Source organism: Oryctolagus cuniculus, chromosome 6 (assembly GCF_964237555.1).
Source record: "Oryctolagus cuniculus chromosome 6, mOryCun1.1, whole genome shotgun sequence".
Classification (NCBI taxonomy): Eukaryota; Metazoa; Chordata; class Mammalia; order Lagomorpha; family Leporidae; genus Oryctolagus; species Oryctolagus cuniculus.
In genome coordinates, this window is record NC_091437.1 from 149,312,399 (window position 1) to 149,334,072 (window position 21,674).

Consider the following 21,674-nt stretch of genomic DNA (forward strand, 5'->3'; position numbering starts at 1 on the left):
AGGGCCTGTTCAGGCCAGAGGTCATAACTGTGAATATGACGTAACTTCTGCTATGGTGGAACATAGTCTAATGGGGGAGACAGGACACACTCAAGTGGTTATAGGACAAGTGTGGCCAGTGAATGCTCTGAGAGAGGTATTGCCTACCAAGGAGGCTCATGGATGGGTGGCAACCTCTGGGTGTTGGAGAAGGCTTCCTGGAGGAGGTGACATTGGGAGAAGGTGAACGGGATTTAGCTTGGTGAATGAGGGTCATGGAGGGGAAAAGGTTGGGGAACAGGATTTGAGGCAGGGGAATGGTATTCACAGGCATCCATAGGGCCTGGTGCTTCCTGGAAATGACAAAGCATCCAAAAGTTTGGAGCTGTCGGGTCCCAGTGACAGAGCTGTGCACACTGTATTCTCTCCCTGTTTCTTGCATGGAAACCTGCGCTCTCCCAAATGGTCAGCTCTGCCTTCTGCGAGAGCAGAGTGGGAAGGAATTGCAACTTCCCAGCCATTGTGGGGCTGTGCTTGTCTCCTCTGTCCACTGTCTGGGACCAGGAATGTCAAAGCAGGCGTCTCTCCTTTTGTGGGCTGCCGCTGTGTTCCGTGTTCCAGGCTGTGCCATCGACACTCTTTGGATTTTCGAATTATTGGTTTGACCAGAGCTGCCCTGCTGTGTGCATGGCCTGCTCTACCGGTGCCCTGGTGGTGATAATACCATGGCCGCCTCTGCATCCCCATACCTGCCAAGAAATGTTCCTGACCATCAGCTGCGGCATGCTTTCCCTGCCTGGGGGACCTCCTGCTGTCACTGCTGTGACCTCGTGGATCCCAGGTGGATCAGCCGGGCAGGTCTCCTCTCTCTCATACTGCGCTGTGCAGTATGACAGATGTGGAGGGAGAGCCAGGGCAGAAGCAGACCTTCGTGGCTGGGAGGGGGCACAGCCTACGATGGCTACAAGAGGAGCTGTGCCCCCTGCCAGGATTTCAGAGCCCATCTGGGCCTCATCCTCTTGGCCTGGAACACAGGGAATCCAGGCAGATGCTCTTGGACTTGCTTGCCCACCTGCTTTGCCTGGGAGTCCAGGCCAGGCTGGATAGAGGCAGTGCAGGCCCAGAAGATGGAGTTCCACGGGTAGAGGGAGCTGAGAGGTGTGCAATGGGCAGGATGGGGAGGCAAACCCAAGCCAAAGGGACTCGGCTGCTTTAGGGACCTGGAGTGCCTCCTGGCTGCTCCTTCTAGGAGGAGCTTGGAGCTCTCCAACCCCCGCCCCAGCCCCAGCCCTCCTATGACTCCCCTCTTCCACGTGACCTCCATGATCGAGATGATGAGACCAGCTCTGCACCCTCTTCCCCTGATGCCCTTAACCTCCCTCTCCCCGCTCCCCCCTGACCTGTCTCGGGGCCCTTTCCCTCGGCCGCTGAGTCACAGGGGCTGCCCACATCTGCTGAGTAACTTACTTGTGTTGTGTCATCTGGTCTTGTGCTAAACTTTTCCATACTTTGTCTCCCCAAGGCCCTGTGAAGCACCCTCTGGGGCAGCTGTGCCTAGAACCACCCCTTCCCCCAACCCACCCTCCATCCCGTCTAAATGTGGCTGCTCTGTTCCCGTCACTCTGTCACTCACGCATCAGCACGCTTGTTTCCTCCAACGTTTCCTGGTCCCTTTCCCCATCACCTTATCACACCAGCCTGTGTGATTTTCTTTGTAGCATTTCGGGTTGAAATGCTCACACCCACTTCCTAATTCTTGCTACTCCTGCGGGGAATGGCAAATTTAGGTTTCCACAAATTGGGGACTGCGTCTGTTTTGCTCATCCCGGCACCCAGAGCAGTACCTGGCACTCGGCAGGGTTCATCAATCCGGGTTGCATGAGTCAGTGCTATTATCACTGTGTCAGATGTGAGAAAACTGAAACGGAGGTTCAGCAGCGTGCAGAGCTGGGGTTCACATCCACGTGGTCTGTGTGCAGAGCAGCCGACCCTGACCCTGACCCTGACACTCTGCTGGCCTTTCTGCTGGGGGCCTTTGCCTGCCCGCTTTCCCTTAGGAGGCTGAAGTGGGCTAGAGGATTTTTTTTTTTCTGCTCCAGCCAGCCTTGCCTTCCTGGCCGTGGAATATGATTTCTCAGAACTGTGCCTCTGGTTCCTCCCTGCCTGCTGTCTGTGTAAATAGCCCCTGGCCACGCTGAACATTGTCCTCCCCATGAGCGTGGAAACGCCAGGAACCGACGTGGTCTTTCTCTCTTGACAAGTCTGACTGTCAGCAGGGCTCCCGCTTACTACGCTGGGTCTCCCTGCCGTAGAGATCACGGCACTGAGGATGAGTAGATGTGTGGGAGTTTGATTTCTGGGGAAAACAAAAAAAAACACGTGGATGAAGATGTGACAATCCACTGCCCTTATCTTTTGGTCAGTTTTAAGCAGAATTATCAAAATAGAAAGTCTTGTTCCACTAAGGAACACACTAAGGTTGAAAGGCCAATAGGATTGCATATAGAGTCATGTAAGGAAAGCAAGAGCCAAACGTGGAATTCCACCAAGTTCCAGAAAGAATCGGAGGGAGGATGTGTTTGTTATGTCAGGTCTCAGGTTTTGTATTAAAAAGATTTATTTACTTATTTGAAGGGCAGGGTTGGGCTGGCATTGTGGCACAGCAGCTTAAGCTGTCGCCTATAATACCAGATCCCAGGCTGGTTCAAGTCCCAGATGCTCTGCTTCTGATCCAGCTCCCTGCTAACGCACCTGGGAAAGCAGCAGCAGATGGCCCAAGTACTTGGGCCCCAGCACCCACATGGGAAACTGGATGGAGTCCCTGGCTTCTGCCTGGCCCAATCCGACTGTCATGGCTATTTGAGGATTGAGCCAGCAGATGGAAGATCTCTTTTCTCTCAATCTCTGCCTCAATCTCTGTCTCTCTCTCATTCTGCCTTTCAAATAAATAAATACATCTTTTAAAAAGGGCAGAGTTACAGAGAAGGAGGGAGAGAGAGAGTTTTTCATTCACTGGTTCACTCCCCAAATGGCTGAGGCTGGGCCAAACCAAAGCCAGGACCTAGGTGGCAGGGGCCTAAGTACTTGGTCCATCTTCTGCTGCTTTCCCAGGTGCATTAGCAGGGCGCTGCATCAAAAGTAGAAAAGCTGGGACTTGAACTTTTACTCATATGGGATGCTGGCGTTGCAGGCGGTGGCTTTGCCCTCTGCCCCACAACACTGACCCCTCGGATTTTGTATTATGACATATAAATATAGAAGGAGCTGAAGCAGGGAGCTGGGAACAAGAAAAGAATCTAAGTTTTCCCTAAATTCTGAAACAAGATGCATGCATATGAGATCAACGATAACCTTATAATGCTGGAGAATGCTTGTATCTCAGAAATGCTGGGCTAGGCTTGATGCCATGGGATTCAACATGAGAACTCCAGCGAAGCTCAGAATTTGAGTGCCTATGGCTCCCACTGCCCATGGTTTTCCTTCGTCCATAGGCCCTCTGTTGCCTGCACAATCTTGATAAATGGTTTAAATGAGTCACTGTAATACACTTCTATATTTACAGCTTCTCCCCCATTGAAATGGGAAATCCCTTACACAAGACGAGATCCCAAGGAATCTGATTCCGAAATAGAGGCTCCCATGCCTCCTTTCCAATCCCCACTTCCTTCCTGCTAAGAGAAGTTGAAAGCCTAGTCTCAGGAGGCTCTGTGGCTAGAAATGGAAACAAGTGGCTCCGTCACCTTCCCTGGAATTCTGCTCGGGAGATGGCTCAGGCCCAGCGTGTCATTCCTCTGTTGATGTCGCTGCTGGAGTTGGCTGGGGGAAGGGCTACAGTGGATTTGGTATAGGGGCTTGGGAAGCAGCTGTCCTTAGGGGTGGACATTCAGCCTGGAGGTTAAGATGTCCATGTTCCGTACTCGAGTGCTTGGGTTTGAGACCTGGCTCCTGTTCCTGAGTCATTATGCATACCCTGGGAGGCAGTGGTGATGGCTCAAGTAATTGGGTCCCTGTCACCCAGCTTCTGGCTCCAGCCCCAGCCCCAGCCCAGTCATTGTGGGCATTTGGGGGAGTGAACCAGCAGATTGGAGCTGTCTTTTTCTGTCAAAAAATAAAAATGAAAAGGACCTTCTTCAATCCTGGGAGTGTGGTGTGTCTAGTAAACTCTGTGTGTTCAGAAATATGTAGTAAGGGGGCCGATGCTGTGGTGTAGCAGGTAAAGCTGCCACCTGCAGTGCTGGCATTCCATGTGGGCGCCGGTTCAAATCCTGGCGGCTCCACTTCCAATCCAGCTTTCTGCTATGGCCTGAGAAAGCAGTAGAAGATGGCCCAGGTCCCTGGGGCCCTGCACCCATGTGGGAGACCTGGAAGAAGCTCCTAGCTCCTGGCTTCAGATCAGCTCAGCTCCAGCCATTGTGGCCAGTTTGGGGAGTGAACCATCAGATGGAAGACCTCTCTCTCTCTGCCTCTCCTTCTCTCTGTATGTAACTCTTACTTTCAAATAAATAAATAAATCTTGAAAAAAAAGAAATATGTATTAGGTGCAATTGAGATAGATATCTTCCTGAGGAACTTCTTTTAACCTTTCTCCAATCTCATGGAAACACCAAGGGGCTTCCAAAAATTCACAGGAAATGTGCATCGTCTTTTAATTCCATTTGTCTGTGCACCTGCTGGAGCCACTTGTGTGCTCTTTGGATGAGAGGAAGGGGGAGAAGGAAGCTGTCTTCTTTATACTTGGGAATGTGTGTAAAATCACAGGATACTCATGTCTTCCCCAAAGTTATTAGGATTTAGGACATTTATTTGCTTTCTAAAAGATTTATATTTGAGAGGTAGAATTACAGACATAGAGGGAGAGACAGAGAGAGATCTTCCATCTGCTGGTTCACTCCCCAGAAGGCTGTGACTTTACCCATTATGTCACAGTGCCAGGCCACATGTGGATTTTTAAGGTGAAACATCAAGTCAAAGAGATGAGCTTGTGGTGGGCCTCTGGGACTCTGCCCCCTCGGAGGTCATTTGGGTTTAGGCTCCTCTGCCAAGGTATCTGAGAAGCATTAACACAACTGACAATATTGGCATCTCCAAAAAGGGTATTGATGTGGGCCAAGGAGGAGAAAGGTGGTTGCATCTAACCAGGGTAGTGATTGGGGGCAGGAGTTGCCCTAAAAGAGGGAGGAGCCTCAGACTATTACAGACCAAAGCCATCAAAATTTTTTTTAAAAAAAGGTTTTATTTATTTGAAAGACAAAGTTAGAGAGAGGTAGAGACACAGAGAAAGAGAGGTCTTCTATCCGCTGGTTCCCTCCCCAGATGGCCGCAATGGCCAGAGCTGTGCTGATCTGAAGCCAGGAGACAGGAGCTTCTTCTGGGTCTCCTGTGTGGATGCAGGGGCCCAAGGACTTGGGCCATTTTCTACTTCTCTCTCCCAGGCCACAGCAGAGAGCTAGTCTGGAAGTGGAGCAGCCGGGACTAGAACCAGTGCCCATATGGGATGCCGGCGCTTCAGGCTAGGGCTTTAACCCACTGCACCAGAGCACCAGCCTCAGCCATCAAGTGTTAAAAGCATAGTTTGACCAACACTGTGTCTGTCTGGCTTGCTGCTCTCCCAACAACCTGCGATTGTGACGTGGTTGGTCGGTCAGTTTTCTGTGGTGATGGGCAGTTGGCCTTCTTAGCAGATGTCTTTTTCAACTGGGGCTGTTTGGCCATGTTCTCACAGGGGACATTTGGCAATGTCTGGAGACAGTTTTGGTTGTGCAGCTGGGAGAGGGATGAGATACTGACATCTAATGGGCAGAGGCCCCGGGATGCTGCTAACCATCCTACAATGCCCAGGGCACCCAGTCCCCACCGCAGCCATGAATTATCCAGCCCCAGTGTCAGTAGTACTGTGGTTGGGAAACACTGGGGATGGAAATGACCAGCTGATACTCCTGTTGGCCCATCAGTCTCCAGTGAGCTTAGTTTGGATCTGCAGCCGGGAGATTAGATGCTCGGGACCTGATGTGATGGAGTCGCAGCCTGAGGCCGAGGCGAATCCCTGGGCCCTGCTGAAGGCACTGGTGATACATATGACAGCCAGCTTGCCATCCTTGATGTGAACACTCTTTTAGCTTTATTTTTTTTATTTGTTTATTTTTATATCAAAGAGTTATACAGAGAGAGGAGAGGCAAAGAGAGAGAGAGAGACAGAGAGAGAGAGAGAGGTCTTCTGTCTGATGGTTCACTCCCCAATTGGCCACAACGGCTGGAGCTGCGCCGATCTGAAGCCAGGAACCGGGAGCTTCTTCTTGGTCTCTCATGTGGATGCAGGAGCCCAAGGACTTGGGCCATCTTCCACTGCCTCCCCAGGCCATAGCAGAGAGCTGGATCAGAAGAGGAGCAGCCGAGTCTCGAACCGGCACCCATATGTGATGCTGGCGCTTCAGGCCAGGGCCTTAACCTGCTGTGCTACAGTGCTGGCCCCATCTTTTAGCTTTCTACTATCGTATTTTAAACACACTCTTACTTTTCTTTCACTTTTTATTTATTTTGATTTTTATTAGGGCGACAGAGAAATATAGAGAAAGAGAGACATCTTTTATCTGCTGGTTTATTCCTCAATGTCTGCAACAGCTGGGCTGGACCGGGCTCAAGCTGTGAGTCCAAAGCTCAATCTGGGTTTCCCCACATAAGTGGCAGGAACTTGAGCCGTCACTTGCTGCCTCCCAGGGTGCACGTTAGCAGGAAGCTGGAATCAGGAGCAGAGCCTGGACTTAAATCCAGGCACTCTGATTTGGGATGCAAGCATTCGAAGCAACATCTTCACTGCTGTGTCAAACACTCACCACATGTTGTAAAGTTTTAGATAACAAAGGATTGGCAATGCTCATACATTTGTGTTTGTACAAATCCATACAGATTAAAAAACATAAATAAGACTATACTCTGTATTATATTCTCTTATCAGACACCTATGACAGAACAGATCTGCCTAATGCTCTCTAACTGCATATGGATACATTGTAGCCGATGGACTATTTCTGTATCTATGGGCATGTAGGTTGTCTACAATTTCCCACCATTGTAAACATCTTGGTGAACTTCTCTGTCTGTATATATCTTTTTTCTTTTTTAAAAGATTTATTTACTTGAAAGTCGGAGTTACACAGAGAAAGAGAGGAAGAGAGAGAAAGAAAGAGAGGTCTTTCACTCACTTGTTCACTCCCCAGTTGGCCTCAATGGCTGAGGCTACAATGATCTGAAGCCAGGTGCCAGGAGCTTCTTCTAGGTCTCCCACATGGGGACAGGGGCCAAGGACTTGGGCCATCTTCTGCTTTCTCAGGCCATAGCAGAGAGCTGGATCAGAAGTGGAGCAGCCAGGACTTGAACTGGGATGCTGGCACTGCAGGCAACAGCTTTACCCACTATGCCACAGCGCCGGCCCCTGTCCATATGTCTGTGCACATGTGTCACTGTATCTGTCATGTGGAGTTGTGGCTTGAAGCATTTGAATTTTTTCTTTATTCTTAACTAGAACATGAAAATTGTACACATTTATGAGGTATGTGATATTTTAAAAAAGATTTTATTTATTTGAGAGGTAGAGTTACAGAGAGAGGGAGAGACCTAGAGAGAGAGGGAGAGTCAGAGAGAAAGGTCTTCTATCTGCTGATTCACTCCCCAAATGGCTGCACCGGCTGGAGCTGGGCTGATCCAAAGCCGGAGCCAGGATCTTCTTTCAGGTCTTCCACGTGGGTGCAGGGGCCCAAGAAATTGGGCCATCTTCTACTATCCCAGGTCACAGCACAGAGCTGGATGGGAAGTGGAGCAGCTGGGACTAGAACTGTCGCCCATAGGGGATGCTGGTGCCGCAGGTGGAGGCTTTACCTGCCACGCCACAGCACTGGCCCCTGTGATTTCTTGGTACATATATACATTGCAGAATGTTGAAATTGGGAAAGACATTTCCTCAACCATTTATCATCTTTATAGTGAAAACATTCAAAATCCTTTCTTGTAGCTTTTTACATCTAGTACATTGTCATTGTATATAGTCACCGTCCTGTGCAACAGACCACCAGAACTCTTTTCTGCATTATCACTGTAACTCGGGACCCATTAGTAACTTTGTTTCCACCCTCCCCTCTCCCCACTACTCTCTTTGGTAGGTCAGTGGTAACCACATTCTACTCCCAGCTCCTACAGGACTAACTTTTTAAGAGCCCACATTGCATTTGAGCTTTCTATCAATGCATTCTCTCCTACCACGAGGTTAAGCCGGTTTGTACTCCAACCAGCAATGAATGAGTGGCCATTTTCTCACCTCTTCGGCAACACTGGATTTTCTCAGTCTTTAGAAATGTTGCCAGTCTGCCATTTTTTTTTTAAAGGAAGCAGCAGATTGATGTATTCTTGGTTACTAGGGAGATTTCCACAACTTTTTATATACGTAGGGCCATTTGTTTTCCTCTGGCTTCCAAAGCCCTAATTTTGTGAGAAAGAATAGATTGACTTACCACTTGAAACCTGCAGGGGCGCAGGCTCTAGGAAGAGTGAAATGTGCTCTGTAGTCTTCTGGCCCCTAAAATAGCTCCGCTCTCACGATGCAGAGGCAGGTACGGGATTTCTCTTTGCGTTTGGACTCCTGGGCTCTGCTTTGGGCTTGCTTCGGGGAGTGCAGAGGGGGAAACTTGGGTCCAACCTTTGGACAAGCAGAAGTCATTTCCGAGTCTGACTTCCTGACTGCAGACCCCTCTCCTCCATCCGGGGGAGGACTTCACTCCTGGGATCTTCACTTCTGCATAGCCTTGGGTGATGGCCTCTGTCTCAGCTTTGCCACCCATTGCATTTGTGTTGCAGTCTACTGGCATTTGCCTCCCCCTTAATCAGAAGCTCTTGGAGCCACTCATTCCTGAACCCTGAGCCTTAGCACTGTGTCCTCTGCTCAGGACATGTTGGTGGGAGAGGGGTTTTCTGAGGATCTTTGGCCGGGAGTTCTCAGAGCTACTTCCTGGTGGTCAGATACACCTTCTCCCTGGCCTGGCTCGGGACCATCCTTTGAGCACAGACCAGGCAGGTTCCTGTGAGGCTAAGTCATTAGATAGGAATTTCGTTGGGTTCCCATTTTCTAATCCTGGAAAAATGACAAGACAACTATTTTTTGTTTTGTTTTGTTTTGATTTATTTTGCTTTTCCCCAGAACAAAATCTAACCCAAAATATCTTCTTTATCTGACTGTTGCCAACAAATAAAATTCCACCAGTAGGTATGCATGTTCTTGGTTTAATGAAAATAATGTCCCTTTATCAAATAATATAATGTATTTACTCATTTACCCGACTCCTAGTAATGATTTCACTTTGCTTTCTCCAGGGCTTTTTGAAACGAAAAAAAAATTTTAAGGGGAACAGATTTGGTACTTTAGAAGGTTTCCAAAAGAGATTAAAAATAATTATCAAGGGGGCTTGCGCTGTGGTGCAGTGGGTTAAAGCCTGAAGCGCCAGCATCCCATAGGGGCCCTGGTTCTAGTCCCGGCTGCTCCTCTTCAGATCCAGCTCTCTGTTGTGGCCTGGGATAGCAGTGGAAGGTGGCCCAAGTCCTTGGGCCCCTGCACCCAGGAGGGAGGCCCGGAGGGAGCTCCTGCCTCCTGGCTTTGGATCGGCAGCTCTGGCCTTTGCGGCCATCTGGGGAGTGAACCAGTGGAGGGAGGACCTCTTGCTTTGTCTCTACCTCTCTCTGTAACTCTTTCAAATAAAATAAAATAAATCTTAAAAAAAAAAAATGATCAAGGGGCTGGTGCTGTGGTGCAGTAGGTTAATCCTCTGCCTATGGTGCCAGCATCCCATATGGCTGCCAGTTCTAGTCCTGGCCTGCTCCTCTTCCGATCCAGCTCTCTGCTGATGGCCTGGGAAAGCAGTGGAAGATGGGCCAAGTCCTTGGGCCCCTGCACCCACGTGGGAGACCCAGAGGAGGCTCCTGGCTCCTCACTTCAGATCTGTTCAGTTCTGGCCATTGCGGCCATTTGGGGAATGAACCAGCAGATGGAAGACATTCCTCTCTGTCTCTCCCTCTCACTGTCTGTAACTCTACCTGTCAAATAAATAAATGAAATATTAAATAATGATCAAGAGCCACATCAGATGAGGCCGATGGTCAAGTTGAAGCATCAAGAATCACTGTATTTGGAGACATGAAAGTGTGAGGTTTTAGAGGAATTAATTTCTTGACTGGGAAAGTTAAGCATGTCTTTTGGAGACAGAACGATGAGATAGAACCCCCCATGAACAGCAAAAGGAGTGTGCATGGGGCTCCGATACAGACTGTCTGTGTTCAGGTCCACCTGTGCCATTAGAGCTGTGCTATTTGGCACAGTTATTTGATCTCTATTTCAGTTTCTGTGTGGATTCTTGTGAATATTAAGAGAGATAATGAGCTTAGTATAGCATTTGGCATTTCATGGGACCTTATTCTTATAAATCGTCTTATTGAAGCAATTAACACCAGCAGTCACTTTCATGTACAACTCGGAACCAGTCGGAGCAGAATGGAGAATTAGTTGAACTTGGCCAGATAGCTGTTGACCAGCGTACTTAAATTACTCACAAGAGCTTTGTTCTAACACATGGATAGTTGCAAGGAGAAATCAGGGTTAATGAAAAGATTGTGGCTGGCGCTGCGGCTCAATAGGCTAATCCTCCACCTTGTGGTGCCTGCACACAGGGTTCTGGTCCCGGTTGGGGCACTGGATTCTGTCCTGGTTGCCCCTCTTCCAGGCCAGCTCTCTTCTATGGCCCGGGAGTGCAGTGGAGGATGGCCCAAGTGCTTGGGCCCTGCACCCCATGGGAGACCAGGATAAGTACCTGGCTCCTGCCATCAGATCAGCACGGCGACCATTGGAGGGTGAACCAACGGCAAAGGAAGACCTTTATCTCTGTCTCTCTCTCTCTCACTGTCCACTCTGCCTGTTAAAAAAAAAAATGTGTTATTTACTGAGTACAGAGCTACTCTAGCTGTGGTGAGAAAATGTAGTAACTCAGTGGCAGGATGCTTGTGCCCGTTTCCCTGTGCTATGGGAAGTGCAAGACCCCTTAGCAAACGTACCTGTAGCCCCTGGAGTTCAGACAGATTCTAGATGGAGTGGTTGCATCTTGGTAACTCCTGGGTTGTCACCCAAACTTGTCAAGTGGTGGATAATCCAAATACACCCAAAATATCCTGTTCACCAACTAAAATGATTTGCCCCATCTGTTCTGATGACACCTTAGAGAGTAGCACTAAGAGTGAAATTGGGATGAAACAGAGGTACTGGGACCATGTGGGAATAAGGGGGTGGGTGTTGAATGCTTGGGACTAGGAGATAGCAGAATCTTTATTCTTAATTTCACCTGGGGAGGAAGAGGGCTGGTGAAAGACAAAGTGGTTGAGGCAGAAAGGGCAACTTCTCTAGCCTCAGAATCAACTGAGAGGTCTTTGATTTCAAATCCGTGAGATGGGGCCCGGCATCGTGGCACAGTGGGTTAAGTTGCCGCATATGATGCCGGCATCCCATGTGAATGCCAGTTTGAGTCCCAGCTGCTTCACTCTGATCCAGCTCTTTATTAATGAGCCTGGGAAACAGCAAAAGATGGCCCAAGTGCTTGGACCCCTGCACCCACGTGGGAGACCTGGGTGGAGTTCCAGACTCCTGGAGTCAGCCTGGCCCAGCCAGGGCCATTAGCAGCTGTCTGGAAAGGGACCCAGTGGATGGAAGGTCTCTCTGTAATTCTGCTTTTCAAACCAATCAGTAAATCTTAAAAAAGAAAACCTGAAAAATGACAGTTCCTATGCAAGTTAGCATCAGTTATTTAATTTTAATTGTTACTCTTGGATCTTGATCTTTCTTCTCTCTTGGTCAATAAAGTCATATCAACTTACTGTAGAAAAGGATAGAAAAGTTAAGGGAAAGAAAAAAAAACCTCAGTGATCTCATAAGGAACGGATAACCCTTTGGACACTTGGGTCTCTTCCCAGCCTTTGTTTTAATATAGACATTTTTCTTATTTGAGGTCAATGAATATGTGATACTTTGCATGTATATTTTCCAAATAATGCTTTATCACCACATTTTCCATAGCTTTTTTTGTGAGTGCTATTTTTAATAATTGCCTAATATTCTGTAGAATTGATGAGATGTGTTTTACTGAGCAAAATTAAGTTGCTTTCAATGCTTTTTCTATTTTTATACATGAATCTATGTCCATATTTCTGACTGCTTCCTCAAGACAGATACTTGGAAGTGGAGTTACTGGGTCAAGGGGTCATACCACAGTGATTTTCAGAAAACATAACCAATACATAGTCTCAGGTGGTTGTCTAGAAAGCATGGGGATTTTATAGGCTCTATTTAGGCATCTTCCCATATACTCAGTTCTCTTTTCCTTTCTCTGTCACCACTCAAACCCTATTCCTTTCCCCTCTTGCTTTCCTAACCCTGGCTGGCCATCATGTACTCTAGAAAGCAAACTTGGTTTCCAACTGACTGCCAGGAGAGCATTGGATATTAGTGACTTATCAGGGCTGGTGGGGGGGGTGCCCTATTTGCTTGCATTCCCCAAGAATTCCAAGATACAGCCAGTGATGGAGGAGCAGGGTCCTAGTGCTGGGGCGCAAATGCAGACAGGGGCCCAGCGGACAAGAATGACTGCCTCTTCTCCCTCCCCCACCCCCGACCTTCTTCCTCGCTTCATTCACTTGCTCATTGATCCACACAATGATTACCTATTAGATACAGATACTCTGCTAGATGCTGGTGAGAAGGTATGCCGGTCAAGGTTCTTGGTTATGATCCCCCTGTAAAAGACTCTGGCTGAGGTTATTCCTAACATGGGTGTGTTACGAGGATAGCGGTCCCTTCTCAGAGTTGATGGAGGCAGGGACCCAGGGAGCTGGGCCGTGGAGAACAGTTAAGGGCGTGCTCCAGGAGCAGTCTGCTGGTTAGGACTCACTGCTGGCAACACCCTGCTGGTACAGCTCCTGCCAGTGGCTAGAACACAAATAGGCCCAGAATGAACCTGCCTTTTGGCTTTCTTCCCAGCAGCTTTTAATTTCTGGGCAGAAGCCTTTGATTGGGCAAAGCCAGGTCATGTGATCACAGACTACAGGGTATGTCGTGCTCCCTTGGCCTTCGTAGGAGAAGGTGGGTCCTTGTCGCTCACCAGCTCTCACTCGGTGGAGGACTTTCCTAAAATAAGGAGATGGTGTTCAGATTCTGAGACCCCTCTCCTGTGCACACAGGTGAGTCTCATCCTATGACTCATTGTTTAGGAGCAGAAGGGTAAACACATGACTGTGGTATGTGGATGTCTCATTCCTCATTAAGGTGAGGACAGAGAATACAGAACAGGTAAGAGGCGTCAAGAGGATCGAATCTGGAGACTCGCTGGAAGTGGGTGGCAGTGGAGAGCAAAAGAGGCAGAAATTTCAGACTGTGGATAGCGGAGCAACCAAAATGGGCAACACAGGAGGAAGCCTGGTTTCAAGGGAAGGACCAGCACGTTGGTTCACTGCACTTGGGCTCTCCTGGACTCGGCATGCAGATGTCCAAAGGCTCATTTGGTGACTCAGCAGGTGTTTACCCATCACCAGCTGTGTTCCAGGTGCTGGAGACACCATGTTTAAGGAGGAAGAAAACCAGCAAAGGAAGCTGAGGAGGGGCTACGTCTCTTGCCTATGGTCTTTCTAGTTCTGGAAGGTGTGCCTGAGACCTGTTTGGAATGTTGAAGGGGAGGCATCGAGGAGATAACCGGTGTGGAACAGCCTCTCCCATGCTGCTCTGGTCCTGCAATGGCTGTGAACACCAGGGGGTGTTCCCTGCTCTGCCTCCTGCCCCGTCATCCCCAGGGTGTCTTTGCCTTCTCTGCAGCAGCTCTGCTCTGTAGCAGCGCCTCGTCAATCACCCGTAGGAAAACTTGCTTCCTGCCCCTGGGCGAATGGCACTGTAATGTGCCAGGAGCTGGGGCGGTCCTGACAGAAGATGGCAAAACTCATGGAATGTGAAACTCTCAGAGCCTCCTATTTTGGATTTCCTCTTGGCTGCCTTCATTTCAGTTTATCTCTTTCCATACCCCCACGGTACTTGGTGTACCAGTTCTGGAACTACTGGTATTTATTGCTGTGCCGGGGAGGCCCATTGCACAAGCCCTCCTGAAAGAGAACATTGTCCCCATCACTTTAGCATCTCTGCCCTGGGGGAGCTGTGAGGCTGAGGAATGGGCCCTTCTGCTGCCATTCAGACTCCTGGCATCTTAGAACTGGAAAGGAGTTTGGTGGTTGTATTTGTTAGAGTTCATGGGATATGCCAGTATATATGTGTACACACACACACACACACACACTTTAAGGACTTGGCTTATGTGATGTTGGTGACTTGGGGAATCTGAGATCTGCAGGGTGGACCAGCAGGCTGGAGACCCAGGGAGGAGCTATAGTTCAAATCCAACCACAGACCGCCTGCTAGCAAAATTCCTTCTTGTTCAAGTGGATCAGTCCTTGGTCTATTTAAGCCTTCAATATGTCACTCACCTTCTTGGAGGATCCAGGGCTTTGCTCAGAGTCCACTGATTTAAATGAAAATCTCACCTGTAAGACATCTTACAGGACACTGTTTGACTCTGTATCTGGGCACTGTGGCCCCAGCTGAGTTGATACAGAAAGGTTAGCATCTCCTGGGCCGTTGAGTCCAGCCCTCTCACACGACAGGCAGGGAAATGGGGTGCAGCAAAGTTCAGTGAGCCAAGTGGAGCCAGGTAGCAGTTTAGTGGGGCTGGGGAGGTGGAAATGAAGACCTCCAGGCTGTACCCCAGTGCCACTCACTGGGGTAGTTCCTCATGGGCAATAAACCCAGCACATGGCTTGGCACCAGAGGACGGAGCCTTCTGCCACGTCATCGTTCCGATGGGTTCCATTGGCTTGTTTGTAGATCTGCAGGGTGTAGTTTAGAGGAGAGCTCTATTAGGCAGCTTCGTGTGTGTCTTCTGGGATGCTCCAGCTTGGGAGAATCCATTTGGAATTTCAGGAAAGTGAAGGCTGTGTTTCTGGAATGGTGCTTTTCATGAAGTCACAGATGCCCTCTGCCCACCGACTCCTTTGTTTTCAAGGGGGATTTTTTTTTTCCAGTATGGTTTTGAGCACAGCTGTCAGGGATCTCAATACATATTTGTTGGGTGATGAATAATAAAAAATTCATCTTGAGTTTCCGCTCAGGTTGGAAACACAGGGTGTGGTTCTGTAGCATGATGTTGACTCATGTTCTGAATGGCCAGTGTGGGTCCTGCTTCTCTCTCCACAGAACCCAGTCGGGCACCTGCTTCCCCTGCTGCCTGCTAATTCCTTCCTGCTCTGGGGAGAGGTCTCGTCAGGAAGAATCCTAACCTCTAAGTCATAGAGGTAGGCAGGCGCCCTCACAAGTGCACGGCCTGTCTCTCCTTCTGAGGAGCAGCTGAATTCAGAAGGGACAGCAATCGTGTTACAGAACGATCATGATCACGTGTGTAACAGCTGCTTTTCACTGAGAAACCACGGGGCAGCAGCTGCTCTGTTAAGCATTTTATATGCATTTGATCACGGGATCAGGTCTGTCCTCTGTCTTTAGGGACGAAATCGGATGTGGTCCTCCAAATAGGGAAACTTTCCCATTGAAGCAGAACAGAGTGCCCAGGACGCATCCAGAATGGTGCTGGCACCGTGCAGGAGACACCTGGGGTGTGGGGTTGTCTGAGATGGCTGCGAATTTGGAGTCACATTAGAATAATCTCTGTGAAGCATTTTGTGAATCATTTGCTGATTCTGTTGGGGTCCCTTGTACAGGAGAACTTTAGGGAAAATTGAAGATGGGCTTAACTTTTTTTTTTTGTTTTTTTTCAGTGTTTAGACATATTCTGATTTTTATTTTTATAAGTTAGTAACAATTTTTCTTTAGCATGAAAATCTATCAGGTACAGAAACAGGAGGAGAACCAATTTAAAGAAATAAACATGAACATGAATAATGTTTTTAGGTATTTCTAGAAAAAAAAAAGGCAATGAGAATTCCAGTCATGATAGGTTGGTTGGTCATACCAATAGCCTGATGAAAATTTTGCTTAAAAGGTAAGGCTGTACTTCATTAGAAAAATATTTAACTTAACATATCTCAAAATTTTTAACTTAGCTCCTGGTCTTGCTAAAAAAATTTGAGTCAGGGATGATCTCTCTGTTGGGACAATTCAGTCTCATAGATTTGGTTTCCTCCATTTCTTTTGTAATTACTTCTTTCTTTAGTGCCATTTTGATAACTCAGTTATACAACTAAACTTTTAATGATCCGTGCTTAATTTAAAATTTCATATATATGTGTGTGTGTGTGTGAGTGGAATTGTAATCTTTTCTTTTCTTTCTTTTTTTTTTATCTTTTATTTAATGAATATAAATTTCCAAAGTATGACTCACGGGTTACAATGGCTTCCCCCCCCTATACCGTCCCTCCCACCCACAACCCTCCCCTTTCCCACTCCCTCTCCCCTTCCATTCACATCAAGATTCATTTTCGATTATCTTAATATACAGAAGATCAGCTTAGTATACCTTAAGTAAGGATTTCAACAGTTTGCTCCCACACAGAAACATAAAGTGAAAAATAATAGATGATTTTTTTTAAATGATGATGAAATCAGATCAGACCTATTGTCATGTTTAATCCCAGTGAGAGTCAAGTTGGGAATTGATAATTTCTTTTTCTTTTTTTTTTTTTAACAGAAGATCAGTTTAGTGTACATTAAGTAAAGATTTCAATCGTTTGCACCCCCATAGAAACACAAAGTGAAATATACTGTTTGAGTACTCGTTATAGCATTAAGCCTCAATGTACAGCACATTAAGGACAGAGATCCTACATGAGGAGTAAGTGCACAGTGACTCCTGTTGTTGACTTTACAAATTGACACTCCTGTTTATGGCATCAGTAATCTCCCTATGCACCAGTCATGAGTTTCCAAGGCTATGGAAGCCCCTTGAGTTCTCCGACTCTTATCTTGTTTAGACACGGTCATAGTCAAAGTGGAGGTTCTCTCCTCCCTTCAGAGAAAGGCACCTCCCTCTTTGAAGACCTGTTCTTTCCACTGGAATCTCACTCACAGAGATCTTTTTGCCAGAGTGTCTTGGCTTTCCATGCCTGAAATACTCTCATGGGCTTTTCAGCCAGATCTGAGTGCCTTTAGGGCTGATTCTGAGGCCAGAGTGCTATTTAGGACATCTGCCATTCTATGAGTCTGCTGAGTATCTCACTTCCCATGTTGGATCACTCTCCCCTTTATTTATTCTATCGGTTAGTGTTAGCAGGTACTAGACTTGTTTATGTGCTCCCTTTGACGAAGATGGGCTTAACTTGACTATGTGAGCCCTGGCTCAAGGGATTCCCTTCGAAAGTCCCTTTTGGTGCTCAAGAGACATGAGTCACTGCTCCAAGTCATGGAAGGAGCAGTGGGCGGGACCTCGGCATGAATGACAGAAATAGATGGCACCATTGAATCAGTCAGAAAAACTGATTAACACTGGATTAAATATTCAATCATTTATCATCTCAGGAGCTCTGAGGCAGGCATTCGGAGGCTAGTTCATTAGCAACAGTGTCTCACCAACTATCCAGGGTTGTTCATTTCTACTGTAAGAAGCAGCAGAACTTTTGACTATTATCTTTATATTTGCCACTTCATGGCCACATAATGATTACCACAACTCCAGACATTGTATCTGAATTCAGGGATGAAAGATGAGCGTAAGCATGTGTGTGTGAGAGGGTAGGGTGGAGAGGGAGAGGGAGCACTTACATGTATTTATACCTGTCTACTCTGTAGGAAAGTAAAAAATTTCCCAGAAGCCTACTAGATGACTTCTCTCTGTCATTGGCTGGAACAAAGTCATATGGACATTCCTAGCAGAAGAGGGGCTGAGAAAGCGAGTGTCTTTTAGGGAGGAATATGATTGTCTTGACTATATTTGATCGATTTTAATTCATAGTCTGGGGGCAGGTATATCGCTTTCCTGAACAGTGTTAGGGTTCTGACCACAAGTAAGAAGGGTATCTATATATGGGTGTCTTCACTTCTTATCCTAACATTGTGACGTGTTAATGGTGAGGGAGCTGAGGGCTTTGATGGGGAGGTGGTCTGAGCGAGGTCACCCTGGCTATGGAGTACTCCTGTGGATTTCTAGAACTGTGCTCATCTGTCACTTTAGTCCCCTTAGTGCTTGAGCAGCCTGCAACCTTCTCCCTAGAAGTTCCTGTTTGAATAATGGAGTGAGAGCGTGTCCACTGTAGGCAGAAAGGTCATGCGTGTCCCAAGGTCCTGCACCGGGACTCTGGGGCCAGCAGACCCTTGTTTTACTGGGCAGGGCAGCGGCTTCCCTGGATTTCATGGAAATAACCTTAGACAGAGACTTCCCTCGGGAAGGGATCTGGGGAGTAGGCAGAGCCCCTGAGAAGCCCTCAGTGGACCCTGGTCTCCTCCATCCTGCATTTTCTGGTCGCCGACTTTCCTAGCAGAGCCAGTCAGGGAGGGGACATCCTCTCGGTGTGATCAGCAGCCTTGGAGAATTTGCTGCTCAAATGGGAGAAAACTGTCATGCAGGAGAGGAACCGACTTCCTCTGGGTCCCTTTCAGAGAGCAGAGCTAGAAACAATGATTGACTTTACCAAGAAGAGTACTTCACTGGCCCAGAAGGGCAGCCTTTGACAGCAGAGAGAGCTTGTTTTGAATCTTGTGAAGATTAAGTGCAATACTATGAGTAAGGTGCTTAAAATAGTGCTGAGACCATAAATGCTTGCTTCTTGTCTTGGATGAAATGAAGGTCATTCAACTACAGAGTAGACTGCTGTGGAAGTATCCAAGTACTTAACACCAGCACTGTCACCACCAATAACCAAGTCAGTCAACATTCATCGAGTCTTTAAGTGACTGTGTACATAAATGTTTATCATGTGTGCGGCACCTTGCTAAGTACTTTACATGAATTTTCTCAGTTAACCTTTATGGAAATCTTGGGAGGTAGTTGCTTATTATTTCTGCTGTGCGGATGAGAAGACCAAGGTTAAAGGGGCTAAGACACCTGGCCAAAGTGAGCTGGTGGGGTGGAGAAGGGTTAGAGACCCGCCTCGCCCTGCCTTGCCCCATGATGCTAGCCTGCAGGGCATGCGGTTCCTCTGAAACACACCCTTCCTTGGTGATGATTGCATGAGACCCTGGTTCCCAGGCTTTCCCGGGTCTTATCAGTATTCTTTCAAAAACCCCAGCAGTCTATCAGGACAGATTGAAAAAAAAAAAAAAAAGAGCCTGGTTTTCCCAAGGGCATTCCATTCGTATCTTTATAGACATTTCAAAAGCAAAATTTGTAAGCTGATAAGAGACAGCCTTGCTGGAGTAAGCACAAGCTATAGCTCAGCAGCACAAGTGGAATTAAAGTTGAAGATGGTGTTATGCGTGGTGACCATGCACTTCCCTCCTTGTCCGGCGTCCAGTCCATGGTCTGCCCTGTCAGCCAGCCCCTTGTGGTCTGTTTTGTTCAACTGACGAAATTCCATTTCTCCTCCTATTCCCTGCCTGCACCGAGTAGCTGAACACAGCTGCAGAAAAACACTCGAAGATGCTGACCAACTGTCCTTTACATTGGGACCTGATTTTGAAGAGGGCTCCGATGGTTAATTTTATGTGTCACCCTGACCAGGCTTAGAGTTGCCCCGGTGATTCTGGAAGAGATTCGCATCTCAGTCAGCGGCCAGGTAAAGAAGACTGCTCTCACCAGCACAGCTGAGTGCCCGCCAATCCAGTGAGGACCTGAACAGAGCAAAAAGGTGGAGGAGGCTGGTGACATGGCTCACTAGGCTAATCCTCAGCCTGTGGCGCCAGCACCCCAGGTTCTAGTCCTGGTCGGGGTGCCGGGTTCTGTCCTGGTTGCTCCTCTTCCAGTCTAGCTCTCTGCTGTGGCCCGGGAGTGCAGTGGAGGATGGCCCAAGTGCTTGGGCCCTGTACCTGCATGGGAGACCAGGAGGAAGCACCTGGCTCCTGGCTTCGGATTGGCGCAGCACATCGGCCGTAGCAGCCATTTGGGGGTGAACCAACGGCAAAGGAAGACCTTTCTCTCTGTCTCTCTCTCTCTCTAACTCTGCCCTGTCAAAAAAAAAAAAAAAAAAAAAAAAAGTGGAGGAAGGGCAAATTCTGTCTTCCAGAGGTGGGGACCCACATCATCTCCTGCCCTTGTGTATTGGTGCTTCCGTTCCTGGGCCTTTGGACTGGACCTTGCACCCTGGCCACCCTGGTTCTCAGCCTTTGGGCTTGCATTGAATGGCACTCTCAGCTTTCCCGGGCCCCAGCTCGCTGATGGCCGATCACAGGACTTCTCAGCCTCTGCAGTCATGTGAACCGGCTCCCATAATGCGTGTTTTCTCTCTCCACCTCTGTGTGCCTCCTATAGATTCTGTTTCTCCAGAGAACCCTGAGAAACACAAGGGCCCTCAGTTGCACGTGGGCATCTGCTCAATTTCCATCCCATTTGCCCAGAGGGCTGTTTCTCTACTTCTCTCCTTTAATCCTTTTATTTTTTTTTAAATAAAGATTTATTTATTTTTTTGAAAGTCAGAGTTACACAGAGAAGGAGAGGCAGAGAGACAGAGAGAAAGGTCTTCCATCTGCTGGTTCACTCCCCAGTTGGCTGCAACGGCCAGAGCTGCGCCGATCTGAAGCCAGGAGCCTCTTCCATGTCTCCCACGCAGGTGCAGGGGCCCAAGGACTTGGGCCGTCTTCTACTGCTTTCCCAGGCTATAGGAGAGAGCTGGATTGGAAGAGGAGCAGCCGGGACTTGAACCGGCACCCATATGGGATGCTGGTACTGCAGGCAGCGGCTTTACCTGCTATGCTATAGTGCCTGCCCCTCCTTTAACCCTTAATATTCTTTTCCTGAACCTCACTGGGAGAAAACAGAAACAGGCAGAAGAGCACATCCTATTCCTCCCACTGCAAAGCCGTGGGCCCTCCCTGCAGTTGTCCCATACGTATTCTGCCTGCCCTCGGCCCTGGACCTCCCTTGTGGCTAAGGCCCATCTGCACACTCATGTGCCGGTCCTATGCCCATCTCCTTCTTGAGCGTTTAGCTTTCCTGGTGTTCTTTCTCCTGAACCTGGCATCATATTTCCCCCCGACCCCTTTCCAGATGGCTTCCTCCATCACGCAGAGGTACTGTAATACATGCCACTTAGAAAAGAGGCCTCTCACTCCTCAGTCGTCTCGTGCTACATTTCGATTCTTCCCTAAACATACATAACGGAAACAGTAGTTTACCTCTACCGCCTTCACCTCTTCAGTTCCTGTTCTCCTGTGTCCCTGTAGGGAAGACAGCCGTCACCCAGTGGAGTGTAGAGCGTCACGGTGCTCGTACGAAGTGAGAAGTGCTAGGAAGAAATGAAAGTGACAGGGCTGGGCTGGCCCCAGGGGCCTCCGAAGGAAGTGACTTCCGAGAGCAATTTGTTTGTCCTACAGACATGTCTCAGTTCTTTCTTCCTTTAAACAATTGCTCACATATATGGAGAGAGGGAGGGAGGGAGGCAAGACAGAGAGATTCAACCGCAGCCATTGGTGTTCTCAGCAAATGCCGGCAATGGCTGGGGTGGGGGTGAGGGTGTGTGCTGAAGCCAGGAGCCGAGAGCTC

At 48.2% G+C, this 21,674-nt stretch overlaps 1 long non-coding RNA gene across 6 annotated transcripts in view; it reads left to right on the forward strand.

The window, feature by feature from the left end:
- Positions 1–21,674, forward strand: part of LOC103348125 (uncharacterized) — a 221,776-nt gene that overhangs the window by 49,074 nt on the left and 151,028 nt on the right. The window lies entirely within an intron of this gene.